At 38.1% G+C, this 17,807-nt stretch overlaps 1 long non-coding RNA gene across 1 annotated transcript in view; it reads left to right on the top strand.

Moving 5' to 3' along the window:
- The first annotated feature begins 7,911 nt into the window (after window positions 1-7,911).
- Window positions 7,912-17,807, top strand: part of LOC140850104 (uncharacterized) — a 39,292-nt gene continuing 29,396 nt past the window's right edge. Inside the window, exons 1-2 of the long non-coding RNA XR_012132858.1 lie at window positions 7,912-8,008; window positions 10,282-10,342. This is a non-coding gene — a long non-coding RNA (uncharacterized lncRNA). The remainder of the gene's footprint in view (window positions 8,009-10,281; window positions 10,343-17,807) is intronic.

Here is a 17,807-nt window from a genome sequence, read left to right as displayed (position 1 = left end):
GATAAAAAATATCAGCAAGCTAGGAATAGAGGAGAATGTCCTCAATTTAATAAAGAACATCTCCAGGAAAACTATAGCTAACATCATGCTTAATGGATGCCTCTTCGTAAAATCCGGAATAAAACACTGACGTCCTTGCACGCCATTCCTATTCAGCATCATATAGTAAGCCTAGGTAGTGAAATAAGACAAAACAAGAAAAGAAAATGTATACAGATAGGATGCTCAATATTATTTGTCTATGTAGAAAATCCCAAAGAATCAACAAAAATACTTCTGGAACTAATAAACTATTACACAAGGCTGCACATTCAAAGGTTAACACAGAAAATCAATTTTGTATGGCAACAATGAACGATCTGATTTAGAAATTAGAAACTTAATAGCATTTACATTGATACAAACAAATGAGTGAACACTTGAGTATAAATCTAACCAAACAGTTACAGAATCTATATGCAAAAAAACCCACAAAACTGACAAAAGAAATCCAGAAAGGTCTAAAGAAGCTGAGTCATATTCTATGTTCGTGGATTGGAAGTTTCAATATTGTTAATGTCAGTTATTTCCCATTTGATTTGTAGGGTCAGAACAATTCCTATGAAAGTCTCAGCAAGCTATTTTGTAGATATTTTCATATTCATAATAAATTTATGTGGATACAATAGACCCAGAAGAGCCTACTCAATATTGAAGGAGAACACAGTGAGAGGACTGACACCACCTGACCTCAACACTTAGGGTAAAGTGGCAGTGATCAAGACAGTGTGGCACTGGGGAAAGAATAGACATATGGTCCAGTATAATAGAACACAAACTTCAGAAATAGACCAACAAATAATATATTGACCTGATCCTGACAAGGGAGTAAAAACAATTCAGTGGAAAGTGGGTAGTCTTTCATTACACAGAGCTGAAAATTGGACCTGTACCTGACAAAACAGTAAATAGGTAAAGTAAAATAAATCCTAACACAGACTTTACAATTTACAAAAAAATGATCTCAAAGTGGATCCTAGACATTAATATAAAATGCAAAGTAAAAAACTTCTATAAGAAAATATAGGGGAAACCTTGGAGACCTTGGATCTGGGGATGAGTTTTTAGGTACAAAACAGACATGATCCATGAAAGGAAAGAAAATAAAAATTAGACTTTGTTCAAAGTAAAAAACTTCTGCTCTGCTGAAGAAACTAAGAGAATGAAAAAGGCCACGATAGGAATAAAATATTTGCAAAAATATGTATCTGGTATAAAGGACTGGTGTCTGAAATACCTAAGAACTCTTAAAAGTAAAAAATTAGAAGTAAGACAACCTGATTTGAAAAATGTGCAAAGTATCTGAACAGACATCTCACCAAAGGAGATAAATAGATGGTAAATATGCATATGAAAAGATGCTCAATATTATTTGTCATTAGGAAATTTCAAATACATCAGTGAAATGCTTGTCTACACACATTGGAAGGGCTGAGATTATCAATTGCTGGTGGGGCTATGGATCCACAAAAATGGTCATTCATGCTGGTGAGAATGCATAATGGGACAGCCACACTGGAAAACAGATGGGAAGTTTCTTACAAAGCTAATCATTACCAACCATACAATTAATCTATTCTGCTCTAGGTATTCTCTCAACTGTTTTGAAAACTTACATCCACATGAAAACCTGCACATAAATATTTGCAGCAGATTTATTTATAATTGACAATGATTCACACTTCCCAATTTCAAAACTTATTACAAAGTCACAGCAATCAAAACAGTGTGGTACTAGCATTAGGTCAGTGAACAGATATGAAAACCCAGAAATAAAGCCTTTCATATGGTCAAATGATTTTCAACCAGGATGCTGAGGCAATTCAGTGGGGGAAAGAACATTCTTCTCAACAAAATGCCACAAGAACTGGATATTCACATGTAAATAAAGAAGTTAGACCCCTCTCTTACACCATACACAGAATTTCCTCTCAAGGGTCATAGATAAAAATGTAAGAGCTAAATGTGTACAATTCTTAGGAGAAAAGATAGGAGTAAGCCTTCCTGAATTTAAGTTAGATAATGATTTCTTAGATAAAATACTTAAAGTATGTGACAAATTTAAAACATAAGCAAATTGGCTATCATCACAGTTTGAAATTTTGTGCTACAAAGGGTATCATTAAAAATGTGTATGGGAAAAATGGAAGTTCCTATGGCCAGGATCCTCACCTGACCCTAAACTACTTGATGACATAACTGGCCTACTCCTAAGCTACTGCTTCCACACCCATAGACAAGAAGCTATTATTGACTGAGTCACTATATAAAGAGCTCTCTTTGCCCAGTGCTCTGGGTAGAGGGAGAGAAGGAGGAGGATTACAGACCTGAAGACTGCTGGATGCAGACGTGATTATAGTACTCGACCTACTGCTGGGAGAATAAAGCCAGTTATAAACCCTTTTACCCCCAATAACATTCCTTTTTCATTCCTCAGTCCTACTGAATCCATACTGAACTTGCCCAGGACTGAAACCCTCAGGGAAGGCAATGTAAAAAGACAGAATGGGAAAAAATATTTCCAAATCATACATCTGGTAAAGGACTTATATATATAAAGTACTTACAATCCCATAATACAATCCTATTCTTCTTACCTCAAATTGAAAACAAATGCATGAAATATTTAGATGTGAATTATTTTCTTAATGTGGTTGGAATGTGAAGATTTTAAAGATTCCTTTGATTGATTGATTTACTAATCTACTTTTACTATGGGACAATATTTTGCTATTTATCAGTGATAATCTTTCTCTGATTTCTGCATTTCTTATGCAAAGTTTCCAGTTATGTCAGCTCATGTAAGTACTTTCCACACCATTCTCATAAGTCCTCTGCCTTTGACTTCTGCATCCTAAGAGAGACTTTTCTGCCTTAATAATGGTAGCTGAGTTTTATTTTTGTGAATTTATGATGTGCCAGACACCGTGCTGCACTCCTAAAGCATTTATTTCTGTATTTAAGAAGTACCCCTGCTTTTGAAAAGTTCATGTTACACCATTACACTGTTATGAAGGGCCTACATTAATACTAGTTTTCTTTACTAACTGAAGGAAATCTGAAAATGATTTTTGCTTTTACAAAAACACGTAAAAAGCAAAAACAGCATTCAATGTTGCTTTTGCAGGGAGCTGTTAGAGGTATAAAGCCCCCAGCAGGGAGAGCAGCTGGCCAACCTCCTTCCCAGGAACTAGAGCTTTGGGCTGTGTCTGTGAGCATCTGCACTTCATTTTGATTTATTTTGTGCATCCGTTAGTTAGCAAGAGGTGTCTTAAAGTATCAGAAGAGCCTAAGAGAGATGATTTTTGGGATCTGGGAATGCTCAAAAAATTTTCATATAAATTAATGGCAATTAGTTCTTTGCTTTATGCCAGTGCAGCTTATTAAAGGCTTCAAAAGAACACTCTACTTTTGTAGAGGGGGAAACCTGTATTTATAACCTATGAACCTATAGACAAGTAGCACTTTATCTCCCTTTGCAGGTAAGGAAGATGAAACAAAGCATGGGTAAATTTTTTGCTGAATTACCCAGGGAATGACAGAAGGGGGGTCGAGCCCGTGCAATTTGTCTTTAGAATCTGCACTCTTCTTGATTATATACCTGTATACACGTGGGTCACAGAGAAACTAGTATGTTTCACAGAGTGTGGTTTCTTCTCTCTACTGCCTGATCATTTTAGTTTCCTTGCATTCCTGTCGTATCCTTACCAGCATCTTGTATATCCCATTCTTCTGAGTGAGCTCTGTCACACCTCAGTGTCCACCTTTTAGTATTTGTTGATACATTAGGTAGATAAATCCATTAATTTTCTTGTGTCTCTGCAATTAAAACATTTCACACATCTTTAGGGCTATGGTTTTCTTGAATGAATGTAGTTGAAGTCCCCATATTGATATTAAATACATTTATCCAAATATCAAGGATGAAAGTGCATCACTGGGTTTGCCCTCTGGTGATAATCATACTGCATTGCCCTAGAAATCCCTGTGGCACAGGGGTCCGTATTGTGAGACTAATTCTGACAGTATGAATGACCGTAAGAAAAATCCGATGTGAACTGAGCTTTCTATTTGCTTATATATTTTTTCTGTCCTTGTTTTCCCAAGTAATCACTTGAGACCTCAAAGACCGTGATGAGTTTTAAATCCCCAGAGAAGGCTGCCTGTTGTACTGCAAGGCTTTATAAAGCTATCGCCGGTTACTGGCCTGCCTTGTAACTTGCACCCATGTGAACCTGGAGGGCTGCGAGGCGGGGCTGCCTTCCCCCGTCATCTCTGCCCGCAGGTAAGGAAGCATGGCGGCATCTGCGGGCATTAGACTGGTTAATGTTTCCCTGAGGACTGGAAAGTGGGGTGTTGAGTTACATTCGCAGACATTTGTGGATCATTTAGGATCACATTATTACACAACCGTTGGCTGTCCGGTGTCGACTGTTAACCACAGGGCTTAGTCACGGTGCTCTTTCCTGGTACTGCCTGCTTGTAAACCCCCGATTCCGGGTAGCTGAGGAGATAAGTTTTCAAAGATGAAACAGGCTTGGCCAGAGGACTGATTTTCCCCTAGGGCAGGTAAAAACGGCCACACCTGCCTGAGGGACTCGCTACCTCCTTCAGATACTCTGTTTCTTAATCCCAGCTCTGCAATCTGGAAATAGTAACAGTACAAAGGGTGGTAATGGAAATAAAACCAGGAGACATTTACAAAGTTCCCAGCAGAGTGTCTAACTTGGGAGAACAACCATATAAGGGGAATCTGTTATTTGATTGTTATCACTATTATATTCATTGTCAGAAATAATAAACACATTTGACAGTCTCTGAGAACTCAGGGCTGTAACTTAGAAGGAAACGGAAAGGGAACTATTTGAGCGGAGATTTGACTTGCTTATTCAGTGAACACATCACTGACTAAAACCTGATGGCTAATAAGAATAATTTAAGGTCACTCAACATAAATCCATACCAACAACACAAATATTTGTAGGGGCACCCCATGCCCTGAGGTGCTGTGGGATTTTTCCAATCACATGCATACACACTGGGTAAAATTGCCTTAAAGGAAGCTTACTTCTCTTGAACAATTTTTCAAATTCAGGTCAGGCCTGTTTAGAGGCATCCTGGGGTGAGTAGGATCCAGATTCCAGGTGTCACAAAGCTGCTTCTAGGCCCTGTAATTCTCTCAACTTAGCTGCGACTGAATGTGACCCATTATATTATAATTATAGATATTATAATCACTTTCACACAGTGATTATAATTTACCATGTAGCTTTTCATTTAATTCTTGCTGTATCCATATGAGATGCATATAGACATCTTTACCTTTCATATGAGAAAATCGAGGCTCAGAGACATTATGCACCAAAAATGAAGGAGTCACATTTTAAATTTGGTTTCAGTTGAATCCAAAGCTCAAGCTTATACATATCATATTTCCTTTCCAAGGTCAGTAATTTGCATATAGTCCAAATTCTAAACACCTGTACTTATGCTGTATAGCCGGAACACAGCAAGGAATTCATCCATGGTGCTAGGTGAAACAGAAATACACAGGTTCCCTGAACTCCCATGGTAGAATGCAATCATGGGTCTTGGGTCTGGACTTCAAACGATGAATTTCAGGAAAGCAATTTCAAGTTCACTTACAGGTGACCACGCTATAGGCGCATGACTAACAACATGTACAACATCTGACTCACACATCTCAAGGCTGATTCACCAGTGGATGGTGAGGCCCTTGCTTGCTGTGGTTACCAGTCCCCTTTCTTACATGGGGCCCTTCCTTGCTGGGGATACTGGGATTCCAGGACAAAGACATTAAGGCAAAGAAACCCACATCACACCAAAGAGTATTTCTGGAAATCTCTGAACATTATACAAATAAACCTGTTCTAGTATTTCAGAAGAACTAAAGCTGATTGTTTAGAGTCAATGTTATTTAAATACCGAATAATTATAACTTTGGCAAATATTTGGGTAAACAAAGTAAATCAAGTTTATTTCATTAAAAATCTGTAGAGACAACAAGGAAAACCTGGGCACAATAAACGTTGTCAAATGTTTACCCCATGAGTCAGGCCTGATTCCAGCACTCAAGGTCCTGTACCTCACTGAATCCTGAAGCAGCCCTGGCTTGTACTAATTTTCCTAACAAGAAGGCTGAGACAGAGAGGCAGGTAGGTGATCAGTCTGAGGGCAACAAGTGGTGGGAAGGGAGGGCAGGAAACCCCGTCGTTCATGCCAGGTGGTTCATCTCTGCATTGTGCTATTCCAGGGATGGAGTTAATGATAAGCCAAATATAAGCACTGTGTTCAGGAAGAGTATATATACTTTACAGACTGGATGTTTGTGTCCCCCTAAAATTCATGTGTGGAAACCTAATCTCCACTAGGGTGGTGTTAGGAGGTGGGGCTCTCAGGAGGTGATGAGGTCATGAGGATGGAGTCTCATGATGGAATGGGTGCCCGTAGAGAGATCCCATAGGGCTCCCCATCCCTTCTGCCATGCGAGGACACAGAGGAGACACCTGCTATGCACAGGAAAGCAGGCTCTCACCAGACACCAAGGCAGCCATTGGCTTGATCTTGGACTTCCACCCTCCAGGGCTCTGAGAAATAAATTTCTGTTGTTCACCAGCCAGCCAGTCCACAGTGTTTGGCTATGACAGCCTGGATAGACTAAGACAATATGTTTGTCACTGTTTCTACACATACAGGAAGCGAGACATTTCTTTCTACCATTTTCTATGATGGACTTTAGTTAAACAAGAGAAAACAGCAGTCTATAAAGGCAAATCTCAAGGAGGTCTGTAGCAGGAGCCTGAGATGGAGATGTGGTGAGAACATTTGGAAGGGATGTGGAGGTTGCAGCTTTGGAGATCTCCGTGGGGGGTGGCTCGTCAGGGGGACTTTATACCAAAGAGAATGGTGCTGGGGATCAAGTGTGAACTGCCCTGATAACTCAGTGGGGGGCTTAGTCATTCCTGACTCAGAACAGATATTTTCTTAGCTGATCTGGATGTCACACATGATTAGAAAAAACATAACCATTGCTTGACAGAGAAGGGGTTGCTCTGTGGCCCAGTCTGAGAATGTCCATGTGCCTCCATCACCTGCTCACACTGGAGGTCCAGAGCCTCTGGTGACTGGCATTCGTTGATGGGAAAGGCTTTGTTAGAACATTCTGCTTGGCTCTCCTCAGAAGAAACGTCCTGCCTGGCAAACAGAACTTTCATCTTAGATGTAACGAGCACTACATACTCATTAGAAGGGAAAACATTTTTAGAAAATTGACCAATCTCAAATGCTGGCAGGGATGCAGAGCAACAGAAACTCTCATTCATTGCCGGTGGGAATGCAAAGTTGGGTAGCCACTTTAGAAGACAGTGTAGTTTCTTACAAAGATAAACAGAAGTGTCATATGATAGAGCAATTGGTCTCCTACTAATCTATGCAATTTCATTGAAAACTCTGTTCACAGAAAAATGTGCACAGGAATACTTATGGTGGGTTTGTTCATAACCACCAAAAATGAAGCCATCAAGATATGAATGCAAGAGGAAACTGGTTCATCCACACAACAGAATATCATTCATCAATAAAAAGAAATGAGCTTCAAGTCACAAAAAGACACGATGAATCTCAGGTGCATATTTTAAAGTGAAATAAGCTAGTCTGAGAGGGTCCACACTCTGTAAATTCAATTAATCATGCTCTGGAAAAAGCGAAACTACAAAGAAAGTAAAAGATTTATGCTTTACGGGACTTCTTTGGAAGTCTGGGAGCAAAAATCAATGAAGCCCAGAGAATTTTTAGGTTAGGGGAACTATTCTATGACACTATAATGGTAGACATATGACATGTGCATTTGTCAGAACCCAGAGAACTTTACAACACAAAGAATGAACTACATGAATGTAAATGAAAAATCCATTTTGGATGTGGAAGGATGGAGAAGAGAATGGACATGGTGAGTAAAGAACCTAACTTTATTATGAATACTTGGAGCAGATGAAGAAGGTGCTAATTTAAGTGACTTTGGAAATTGTGCCATTCGTAAGACCAAGAAAGAATGAACTACATGAGAGCATTGTACTCTCACTGATAAAGTTGTTCCCCATAAGGGTGTGGGTTAACAATTCTAATACTGGTATACATGTATACTTTAATTGAACAGTTAAAAAAATAAGGCTGCTGGATAGTGGGACCCAGGTTTCTCACAGGGAGTAGGTGGGCAAGCAAGCAGAGGAAGCTGGAATGATCCATGTGGTGAGAGATTAGAGGTGGGAATATCAGTGAGAACTCATGCTTGACTATGCACATGCAGATGGTTAAATATAAATTGTGTGTGTGGTGCATTTGTACATAGATAAGTAAACACATAAATTTGTTTGCTCTGTCAGCTGTCAGGGCCTAAAGGAAATGCTACCCTCAAAACAATGAGTACGCAGTGCTCAAATCTTGGTTTCTAAAACTGTTCTTCAACAAAAGGAACCAGAGCCTTGTGAAGAAATGGCTGAATCTAAGACATTAGAACTGGGGCAGGAAATATACAGGATAAACCTGGAGCCTGTGATGGGGCCAGAAGCCGGGACATGTTAAAACAGAACAAACAACACAAACACATAAACAGCCCTTTATTGACGGCGGTTTATCAAAGAGACACAAAAAGCACCTGAAAGATCTCCCAGTGGCCAGTGCTGCAACAATTTAATAAACATTATTATGTGATGATGAATTTAATGCGTCAGCTGGACTGGCACTGGGCACCCAGACATTTGATCAAACATGTTTCCGGGTGTCTGTGAGGGTATTTCTGGATGAGATGAACATTTGGATCAGCAGACTGAGTAAAGCACGTTGCCGTCTCTGCTGTGGGTGGGCTTCATCCAATCTATTGAAGACCACCGTAAAACAAAAATGTAAGAGGGAGTTCCTCCCTGGCTGCCAAGCGGAACACTGGTCTTTCCTGCCTTTGGACTCAGACGGAAGCATCAGCTCTTCCTGCGTCTCGAGCCGGAGGACTTTGGGACTGGAGCTCACACCTTAGCTTCCTGGTTCCCAGGCCCTCAGACTCAGACGGAAGCTGACCCTTGGCTCGCCTGGGTCTCCAGATTGTTCACTGGAGAGCTTGGAAATCCTTAGTGTCCATAATTGTGTGAACAAATTCCTTATGATCAGTCTATTTCTCTCTCTTTTTCTTGCTCGATCAATCAATCACCTATTTGTCTAGGTTAAATATCCTATTGCTTCTGTTTCTCTGGAGAACTTTTACTAATACAGATTTTGGTGCCAAGAGTGATTCTAGAGTAATTAGAATTTTAAGAATGACTTGTCTGAATTGGGTTTAGGGTATTTGGAATTGGTTCTCTAACCTGGTTATGTTTAAAGATGCTAAGGAATCTATTTCCAGTAGGAAAGAGAGTGCTAAGCCCGTGATATGATCTGACAATGGAGATATGCCAACTATCCCTCTTTGATACTTCAAATAAACCACTTATAAGGAATGAGGAGATGGGTGACTGTGTTTAAATAAATGGGGAAGAAGAGACTAATCTCTCAGGCAAAAGAATTCTAATTATGTACACATTCCACTTATAAAGGAGGGGAAGCAAAACTCCCTTCTCTTACTCATTGTGTGTAATGTCTTCTTTCCAAAAAATTCAGTACAAATAGGGAAGAAAAGAATGACTTCACATCCGAGAGACATGACAAACACCACGTTAGCCCAGTGATCAAGGTCAACATCAGCAGCCATACAGCGTGTTGATTTTGTGTACCCTCAACTGATGTCATGAAAATGACACTTCACCTGTGGGATCTTACTTCTAAAACTCTTACCTCAGTCTAATCATGAGAAATATATCAGACAAATTCCAATAGAGGAGCACTATAAAATACATGGGGGGTGCTCCCCCAAACCACAAAGTCAGCAAGCAAGAAGCGTTGGAGACATTGGCAGAGCTGAGGCGATGGGGACACGGCAAATGAATGTGGTGCAGTTTCCTGGATGGAATCCTGGAGTGGAGAAAAACATTAGATGAACCTGTAGAAATAAGAATAAAGTATGGATTTTGGTAAACAATAATCTATCAATTAGCTCATTAATTATAACATATGTACCAATTGGGAACTTGCTGTTCTATCTTCTTAATTTTTCTGTAAATCTAAAACAGTAAAGAATATTAATAAAAAATAACCAAATCTATTATGTTACAAATATTCGTCCCATGATATTTCTAGGCAATGAACCCCTGGTGTTCTGTGAATAGAAATTCCCCAACAGAAGATCGCCTTAGTTAGGGTAAGTTGCTTTTCTGCATTCTTAACACAAAGGTGAAAATTTTAACTCACATTATTGGGTTATTATTTTTTACATTTTGTCTTCTAAAACAGTTTTGTATTTCTAAGGTCTTCAGCAAGTTTGAAATTCATATAAATAAAGGTTGGTGGTGATTTTGAAGACCTATGATGAATGGACTCCTAATTGCAAACTCATTTTTCTTTTGATTACAGCAAATTTATATGGCATGCAAATAGTTGTAAAGTCAATTTTAAAGGTTCCTTTTCATAAACTAACAAAATAATTGTAACAGTAGGAAGCTACTTAACTTCTTATTGCTTCTGCTTCCTTACACAGAAAGTAAGGATAATAATGCCAACCTTTTGTTTTTTTGTATGGCGATCAAATGAGTTGATATAACTAAAAAACTATGAAAGGTATCCAGCACTTAAGCACTCAATAAATGTTAAGTATTATTACACTTTCTATACATTTTTTTAGTGAAAGTTGTGGCAAATTTTTAAGAAAAGAAAAGATACAGTAGAAGAAATTTTGGAGACCTTTCTTTTCCCCCATATCAGTTGGGCATCCAAAACATCAGTGTATTTTAAAAACAAAGAAACAATTCTTACTACCAATTTAAAATGTTAATAAAGAGATGTGGGTAGCAAAATAAACATTTGTAAACCATTCTTTCTAGGTTTATTAAGCTGTAATTGACATAGAAAATTGTGTAAATTTAAAGTATACCATGTGATGATTTGATACACATAAATATTGCAAAATGGTTACTATGATAGGCTTAGTTGGCAGCTCTATCACCTGACATAATTGTCAATTTTTTGTTTTGCTAAGAATATATAAGTTCAACTCTCTTAGCAACTTTCAAGTGTATAGAATACAGTATTGTTAATATACCCACCATGCTGTATATTCTATCCCTGAAATGTATTCATATTATAACTGTAAGTTTCTACCCTTTAACCAACATCTCCCCAGTTGGAGATCACCATTCTACTCTCTGTTTCCGTGGATCAGCTTTCTTGGATCCACATATAAGTCAGATCATACAGTATTTGTCCTTCTCTGTCTGACTGATTTCACTTAGCATAATGCCCTCAAGGTCCATCCCTGTGATCATAATGACAGGATTTCCTTGGATTTCTATGGCTGAGTAGTATTCCATTGTATATACATACCACATCTTCTTTATCCACTTCTCTGTCAGTGCACACTTTGGTTATTGTAAGTAATGCTGCTATGAACACAGGGCTGTACCTATCTCTTTGAGATCTTGACTTTATTTCCTTTGGATATATCCCAGAAGTGGGATTGTTGGATCATATGGTAGTTCAACTTTTTTTTTTTTTAGGGAACCTCAATATTGCTTTTCACATTGGCTGCACCAGTTTACAATCCCACCAATAGTGCACTAGGGTTCCCTTTTCTCCACACCCTCAGCAAGACTTGTTATGTCTTGTCCCTGTGCCCTATGATAATATCCATTTTATTTTTGGCTTCTAAAATGAATTTGACAGGTTCCAGCCTCAATTTTGGGGAAGAATTTGAGAAGGAATGCCATTAATTTTTCTTTAAATGTTTGGTAGAATTCACCAGTTAAGTCATCTGATCCTGGAATTTCCTGTGATGGGAAACCTTTGATTACTGATTCACTTCTCTTAATTGTTTTTGGTCTGTTGGGATTCTCTACATCTTCATGTTTTGGTTTCTGGCAGGTTGTATCCATTTCTTCTATCTTATCCCATATTGGGGCATGTGATTGTTCACAGAAGTGTATTACGATCTTTTGCATTTCAGTGATATCACTTGTAATGTCTCCTCTTTCATTTCTGATTTTATTTGAGTCTTTGTGTTTTTTTCTTGGTCTAGCTGAAGGGTTTTCAAATTCGTTTCTTTTAAAAAAAGCATATTAGTCCTGTTGAAGTTTCCTCTTTTTTTCTGGTCTCTAGTTCATTTTTTTCTCTGATCTTTGTTATTTCCTTCCTTATGCTAACTTTGGACTTGGTTTGTTCTTTTTGTTACAATTCCTTGAGTGTAAAGTTGGGTTGTTTATTTGGGATCTTTCTTGTTTCTTAGTATTGGCATTTATCACTCTGAACTTCTTAGAACTGCATTTTCTACATCCCATTTTTGGTATGTTGTGTTTCTATTTTTGTTTGTTGCAAGATTTAAAAACAAATTCCTGTTTTATTTCTTCTCTGACCCATTGGTTGCTCAGTAATTGTTGTTTAATTTTCACACACTTGTGAAATTTATCTGTTTTTCTCTGCTTATTGATTGATTTCTAATTTCATACCATTATGGTCTGAGAAAATATTTGGTATGACTTTAATCTTCTTAAATTTTTGTCTTGTTTGGCAACCTCCCATGTGATTTATCCTGGAGAAGGTTCTGTGTACACTTGAGAAGAATGTAAACAGTTTCTGAAGGTAATTTTAGCAGTTCTTCAGTTGAGTAGTGATTAAATATTCACCAGCCAAAGGGGGGCCCACAAATGTTTTGTCCTTTTACCACACCTCATTTTCATTGACTCAAGTTGATGTACCTTGCAGGACTTCTGCATCATAATTTACTTCTTTCATCTTTGGATAGTCAGGAACTCTGCCAATATTTGGCAAAATCCTTTTAAGTAATTCCACCAAAATGTAATTTAATTTAACATTAACAAATATGTTCTTCCATGGATTCAGTAAAAAAGAGTAGATTTGCCGCTTAAGTGCTGCAGTGAATTGTTCTTAGGCATTTAATATTTATAGATCTTTATTTTGATACATTTGTGTCTTAGAAAAACTCATGATCTCATGCCAAAAGCACTTAATGTCCACATTCCAAAGAGCACATGAATGATTTGGAGTCCCTGTTTATTTTTTCATGCTAGTATTAGGAAATCTCATGGGGTGGGGTGGTAGTCTCTCAGTTGTGCATCCAAAAGCATCCGTTTATAAATTTAAAAAGTTATGATAGAAAATACCAATGCTTTCTACTGACTCTGTTGCTATCATTCCATCCTACTATTAAAAATCTTATCAGTGATTTGGAAGAAGTGAAATTGCCTCAGCATGTAAATGTCTTGCATACATACCATAATATTATATGCTAATTCTAGTGTCATACTTAGACCAAAATGAGATCCTTGACAGAATAGCCTATTTGAGCCTTTCAACATGGGAGCTTTCCAGCACATTTTCAGACTAATTGTGGATGCAGTTTTGAAAGTGATTGTAGAAATAATGTAAATTGGCATGTAAAAGATCAGGACAAGTTTTCTGGAAGCCTTTCCATTCATTCATTCATAGTTTATTTTTATTTTGCTTTTTTCATTGTCACATAATGGAATGCAAGGCTGTTATTTATTTTTATGGAAATATTGTTGGTATGCAATATTATAGGGTTTTCAGGTATGCAACATAGTGATTGGACAATTATGTATTACGAAATGCTCACAGGAAGTGTAGTTACCAATTGTCACCATGCAAATTTATTGCAATATTATTGACTATATTCCTTATTCTGACTTTTATCCCTGTTATTAATTGATTTAATAATTGGAAATTATCTTTTTCCCTCACCTATTTTGCCTGTCCTCTATTCTTCCCCCTTCACTATGGAAATGACCAGTCTGTTCTCTGTGTTTATGAGTCTATTTCTGTTTTGTTTGAGGACTAGGCTGTTTTGAACATATCTTCACATGGAAAACAACTGGGAAAGACAGACAAATGTGTATCTAGTAATTTGAAGCAGTATCTAGTATCATACGTTTTTATGGGCCATGGTTTACTACACATGTCTACAGTGTATCTGGAATTACATGACAGGCAGACTTCATTTTATAAATGTACTTTGCTGTATTATGCATTGTAGCTACTGCATTTTTACAAACTGAAGGTTTGTGGAAACCCTGCATTGAGCAAGTCTATTGGAGCCATTTTCCCAGTAACACTTGCCCACTTAGTGTCTCTGTGTCACATTTAGGTAATTCTCAGAATACTTCAAACTTTTTCATTAGTATTATATTTGTTATTGTGATCTGTGATCAGCAATTTTGAGTCACTGAAAGCTCAGATGGTTAGCATTTTTAGCAATAAAGTATTTTTAATTAAGGTGTGTACAGTTTTATACACATTAAGGTGTGTATGTTTCTATACATAATGCTATTGCACACCTACTAGGCTGCATTATAGTCTAAATATAACTATTATATGCACTGGGAAACCAAAAACATCATTTGACTCACTATATTGTGCTATTTGCTTTATTGCAATATTCACTTTATCTCTGAGGTATGCCTGTATGGACAAAAAATATTTTGAAGATCTTTCATAACCTTGTAATAGTAGAGTTCTCCCAGTATCCCATCGTGAGAAACATCTTTTAAGGCCTTATTTGAGAAGGTGGTAGGCACATGGGTGCTGTTTATTCACCAGGTATTGAAGTCTTTGAACATCTCTTGTGCATCAGACATGATCTCCATGCTGGTGATGCATGTGTTAAAAGCAAAGTTTTGGTCCATAAAGAATTTACATTTTATGAGAAAGTAACAGAAAACATATACAACAGAATAATATATAATGTAATATCTGTTTTTGATTTTCTAATAAATAAAGCAAAGTTCAGTTAAATAGTGAGAGACAGGAGGCTACTTAGAGCAGACAGCCAGGAAATACCTCTTGGAGGAGATGAAACTTCAGCAGAGGAAAAGTAGTAATTCCCCTGATGTTTTGGGCTGTGCAAAGATCTGAGGCAAGAACCAAGCTGGATGATCTATGGGTGGCGTGGAGTGGATGGAGTACAGGGAGAGAGCACTGGTTCTAGCAGATGAGGTTGAGGTAAAAGACCAGACAGTATGGGGTCTAGAGGCAATTCTAGATTTTTTCCTAAGTATAAGGAGTTATTGAAAGATTTACAAAGAGGAGTGATGAGACTTGAGTTTGTTTTAAAAATATCATGCTGGCTGCTTTGTAAACAATAAGAATACAAAGTGGTGAAAACAGAAGCAGGAGAAAGATTAGTGAGGGTACATAATTTGTCTAGGATGTTTGTTATTGGTGGAGCTTATGCACAAATGTCGAATTCTGGGGACACACAGATTACAGCCAAATGGATTTGCTGGTAACTGGATGTGGGCGATGAGATTGAAAGAAATCGTGGGTTTTTTTGAGTTATTGGCCTGAACAACTAGACAATAAGTGATACTTTGTCACTGAGCTAAAGCAACTAGTAGAATAGAAATTTTAGGGCAAAATCAAGACTTCAGTTTTGGAGGAATTTATTTTGAGTAGATTATTAAACACTCCAATGGAAAACAGTGAGGTAAGCACCAAAATCAGGAAATGGATGGGACTAGAGGCATACAAATGGGAGTCATCAGTGTGGTATATAATACGTGCCATATTCCTGACCATACAATTTAGAAAGAATTTATTTCTGTAATGTGAGTGTAACAGGGTCATTGTAGAAAGTTAGAATATGAAGATAAGCATCAATGAAAAAGCAAAAATCATCTAGTTGAGAGTTTTTCCAAATATTCAAATCATTTCAAACTTAGGTGCCTTGCCAATACTTATTATTTTTATTTTAAAATTTAGCTATGGAATTTTTTAAGTGGAAAATTTATAAGCTATAAGAGGTAAGCACAATAGCATGATTAACCCTTACATACCTCTCAACAGCTTCAACAATTAACAGCCTCCTGTTATTCTCCTTTTTCCTTCTGCCTCTCACCATACCCATAGATTATTTTTGGTTTATGAAATACAATTTACATACAACAAAACTTGCCACTTTTAGTATGCATTTCTGTGAGTCTGACAAATAACCATGTTTATATAATTCCTATTGCAATTGAGGTATTGAAGAGTGACTGTCCAAATACCCCAGCCATCTTTATCATCATCTCCATCCTCATTCCCAGGCCCTGGCAAGCACTGCTCTGTCTTCTCTCTCCACAGTTCTGCCATTTCTGATGTGTATTACAAAAGAAACAATGTAGTGCTAGCCTGTTCAATCTGTCTGCTGTTATTTTGATGCTCCTGGGGGCACCATGCCTTTAGAGGTGGCCACAGAGGCATGTTCCCAAGCAGCTGTGAAGGTGAGGGCTGGCACAGAAGTGGTGTGAGTGGCATGGTGGAGCCCTGGCTCTGACTACTTCCTCACTGAGGGCCATGGCAGTGAGAACAATCTCACTGTTGCACCAGGTCCACACCTGGGTTTGGGGCATCCTTTCTCCCAGCCAGTCTGTGCCCCTCTGCTATGATCTAATAGACATACTTCCTACCCAGTCTGCCAGGGTCAGCCTCTGTGTCATAACAACAGGGTGCCTCATCCAGGTGGAACTTGAATGGTCAAGACGAGGTAACACTACCAAACCAGGACAAGAGAGGGACGGGGTGGGGGAATGGAGGGCTGTCAGTTGTGAGAGGACATCCAAAGTTTTGTGTAGATTTGGTGAGTCCTTAAACATTCAAGGAGGTCAATTTTCTCCCCTTCATCAGTGCATTTGGTGATTGCCCAACAGCCTTCAAAAAATGTCCAGTGAGCTGTATTTTAACACCCTTTCACCTCTCATTTCCCAAAAGTCCTTCTCATATATTCACCACCCTAGTTACCCTCATTTTTTACAGCTCCCCAAAGTTTGCTGCCTGTACACCTTCACACATGCTCTTTCTTCAAAATGTCCAAACCAAGAGGCATTTTCTTTGAAGTCTTCCACTTTTTATTTAGAATTAAACATTTCTGCCCATAAACTTTTGCTGAACTTTGCATGTTGATGAGGTGTTTACATGTTTGTTTCAAAAGTTCCCCGAGGCACTATATCTTATTTATTATTGTATCCTTGAAACATCTAACAAAATTGCTTGGCTCAGTGAAGGCTCTTGTTAATGTTTGTTATGTTGAATAGAGAGAAGAAAATAATGGAAAAATTGCCTTCTCCTGGAGAAGGAAGACATGCATTCATGAAAAAATAAATGCAATAGGAGATAGCAAATATGACTTATGGTAAAAATGATGTGGTAATAATCATGTACCAAAGACATGTGTTATATATTACATGTGTTTTGTACCCTGAGAAAGAGGGAAGTTCACTTAGTAGACATTTATTAACCACTTATTCAGCACCAGACATAATGCCAGGAATAAATCCAGTCTGATCCCTGACATTCTGGAATGTGGCTGGAGAGCTAATCAACCCCTTGATTCAGCACACGCTCCTTAGCACCCGAGGGTGGGCTCTCACCTCCTGGAGTTTATAGTCCTGTGATATCAATAACCAGTGTCAAGTGCTTCACATTGGAGGCAAGGTTTATGATGACCTTGATATGTTTTGAAGAGTTGAAAGGAAGACATTATTACTATTATTAAGAATGAACCAAAGCAGGGTTCAGGATGGGTTTGACAGCAAGCTTGGCCAGCCCTGTTTAGGTGTTGCTGGGGGTGGCTTATGGTTGTGGAGGGCATGGAACAGCAG

The sequence above is a fragment of the Manis javanica genome, chromosome 6, assembly GCF_040802235.1.
Source record: "Manis javanica isolate MJ-LG chromosome 6, MJ_LKY, whole genome shotgun sequence".
NCBI classification, from domain to species: domain Eukaryota; kingdom Metazoa; phylum Chordata; class Mammalia; order Pholidota; family Manidae; genus Manis; species Manis javanica.
This window is presented reverse-complemented; position numbering and strand designations above follow the sequence as displayed.